Below are 3,265 nucleotides of genomic sequence, written 5' to 3'. Positions count from 1 at the left end.
GCCAGCCCTAGGAAAGAGGCTTGGCCAATTCCCACTAGGGGCTGCAGCCTGGGGCCCAGGGGCTTCCTGGAGCTGCCCACACTCCGGGCCCTTGGGGGAAAGGGGACCTTGACCACACGTAGGGTTGGTAGACCAAGAGGGTTAGATACGTGCCCTTGCAGAGGGGAGGGCTGGTGGAACACTTATGCCTGGGCCAGCAGTTTTCAGGCCTTTGGCCTCAAGATGTGGACATGGCAAGGCTATGGCTACTAAACCCAGCGTTGGAGATGGAGGCAAGAAGGGCCCAGACCCGGCACAGAGATGCGCTATGTATCTCATGCTTCTGGAAAGCACGGGACAAGAGAGACGGTGAGCAGTCTGGGTCCCACTGTGAAGAGTTTTGAGTTTAGGGCTTCCTGGAAGATTCTTGTGGGAACTACACAGTGCCTCCCTACACTATGAGAATCATTGTAGGCATCAGGCAGTGTGTAAGGGCTCAGGTTTGAATCCCGGATCTGATGCCGACATCTGAGCAACAGAACAGCTGTGTCGCAGTGCTCCATTTCCAATCCAGGAAACTGAGTCATATGGCACCTGCTGGGGGTGACACCTGCTGGGAGTAGCACCTGCCTCAGAAGAGGCATCCTTAGGATGTCACAGACTACGGAGGAGCTGCCATGCAGGGACTGTGCAGTCACCAAGCCGTGACCATAGCTGTTCAGATGCAGCTGCTACCATCCAGCTTTGAGAGCCAAGAACTCCAGGTGGGAGGGAGTGACGAGTGGGAGTGGGCAGTGGGCAGGGCCATGGGCAGCACTCCGGAGCCCAGCCTCTGGAGGCATGTGGGGACAGGGACTGGTGCTCAACCCTGGGCACCCTTCCACCTCTCACCCTCCTCCAGGGTGGCCGATAGGGTGGCTGGGTGGCTCCGGGGTGATAGTGCCCAGCAACTCCTCCCTGGGGATTTTCTTCCTTTCTCCTCTTCTTCTCTTTAAGATTTTGCTATAGGGTGCATGTGTTCACCAGACAGAGACAGAGACAGACACAGAGGAAAAGTGAGAACTCAACTCCCAGGAGGATGGCCACACCACAATTCCTTCTCCTCCATTCTCCTTTCAGGATGCTGGGCACGCACACACACACGCCCAGCATGTTTTTCGAGCCACCAGACCCAGGACTCAGATCGTAAACTGGACCATGTTGGGATCCAGCTGCCTTAACCACCCATGCCCCTGGCAGGCCCTCTGGTGATTTCTCAGTGCTGCTACCCTGTGAAAAGTAGCGTGAGCGCAGCTGAGAGGGCGCCCTGCCCCGGTGCCCCAGCATGTCTCAGAGCGAGTAGGGTCCTGCGTGCGCCTGCCATGAGATTGCTGTAGCCCCTCCTGTCTGAGTGACCAAGTGTGAAACTGCTTATCTGCGTGGCTGTGGGGGTGTCAGGAAGCCCTGGAAGCCAGGGCATCTCTTGTGTGTCTGCTTGCACATGCACAGGTGTGTGTGATGGCTGTGCCCACCGGCTGGCTGGTGCCTGCGGTCAGGGCCAGGGCCCGGGGAGGTGTCAGCCGGGTGGTTGGACTTGGAGCAGGTGAAGCTTTCCCTGTCCTGGACCCTTGTGGGGAGAAGCTAGTCTGATGGGCGGGGCAGAAGACCCTGCGGTGCCCAGGCCTCCGCGGGCTGAGAAGGGGACTGCCCTCCCTGCAGTGGGGCAGTGGGCACCCCAGAACACCTTTGGAGGAGCTCAGAGTGCTGGCTCTTTTGCTGGCTGTGTTCACTCCTGGTTCTCACTCTGGGACTCACTGGGGAGGAGGCGGAGAGTGCACAGTGACCCACGTGTTCTTTCTCGAACGCTCCTGTCCATTCAGGCCCCACCAATGCCTCGTCTGGACGATGCACTGCCGTCTCCCCGCTTTACAGGTGCAAACACTGCCACATTGAGAGTGCTAGCAACTCGCCAAGACCCACGTGTGCATCAAGTGTGTGCGCTGTGAGCATGAGCTGGTGCTGTCGCCGTTGTGCTGTGCCGATGTAGAGCACATTACCACCTGGAGCGAGCTGGCCACGGTCCCCCAGCTGCCCTGGTACTGAGCCCATCCGCCTCGTTTGCAGGGGTGCTCTCGCACAGGGGCTGCCTGACCTGCCTGGGCTGACTCCCAGAAAGCTCCACGCCTGGGCGTGGCTATCCAGGGAGCACAGGGGAAGCCTTGGTCTGCGCGGTCACAGGCTCAGGTGTGAGCGGCCGACGCGCCCGAGAGCTGAGTGAAGAAAGGACCCCCTCCAGTGCCGGGCTGTCGAGACGGTCAGCACTGCTGACTGTCCCACCCCCAGCCTGTCCTTGCGGGCCGCCAGTGGCACTGCTCCAGGGTCATGACCCCCACATGTCTACAGAGATCACCAGGTAGCTCTGGGGAATGAGCCACCTGTGGGCCTCGTCCCTGCAAGAGTGACACCAGGATGTGAGGTTAAGTGAAGAGTGGGCCAGGGGCCAGTGGGGGCGTGGTTGTTAAGGTACTAGCCTCCCACATTGACTGTCACAGTTCGAGTCCCAGATGTGACGGCTTGCTTTCTCCCTTTCCTTCTCTCTACCTCTCTGTCTCCCTCTGGTGAAATTAAAAATAATAATAACAATAATAATAAATGCAATTAAATAATTATTTTTTCAAAATAAAAAATGTATTTATTTAGTTTCATTTCTTATTATTTTTTAATTCGACCAGAGAGAGACAGAGAAAGAGAAAGGGAGAGTGAGAAAGCAAGCCGCCAGGTCCGGGACTCAGACTGCTGTTGACCGTATGGGAGCCCAAGGCCCTTAACCACCACACCACCTGCCGGCCCCTAAATAAATAATTCTTTAAAAAAACAGAAGGGTGGGCCCTTGGGGCTGCAGAAATGGACGGGTTATTCTCTCTTCTGTCGCAGCCCGCGGGAGGGCCCGTCCCTGACCGGAGGAGACTGCGTGCACAGCGGACCTGCTGCCTGACACTGTTTCTGGCCCCCAGCCATGCCCCAGGGAGGGACCAGGGTCCTGTGCTTGTTGGGGAGGACAGGAGGCTCCGTGTCAGCCAGCTGGACCAAATCCCTCGGAAGGCAACTGGACAATAGAGCCATGTCCCACGTATCCAAGGCCAAGGCTGAGACTAGGTGTTGCGGTCTCGAGGTCTAGCAGGGCCTGCCTGGTGTGCAGCAGAGCGCGGAGGAGGCACCAGCCCGGCCCTGTCCTCAGGGCAGGAGCCCCACCACAAGGCTCCGGCCCTGGTGACCCTCACCGAGGCCACACCTCCTGGCGCCATCT

Source organism: Tupaia chinensis, unplaced genomic scaffold (genome assembly GCF_000334495.1).
Source record: "Tupaia chinensis unplaced genomic scaffold, TupChi_1.0 Scaffold144472_1, whole genome shotgun sequence".
Taxonomy (NCBI): Eukaryota; Metazoa; Chordata; class Mammalia; order Scandentia; family Tupaiidae; genus Tupaia; species Tupaia belangeri.
Note: the sequence above shows the minus strand (reverse complement) of the source record.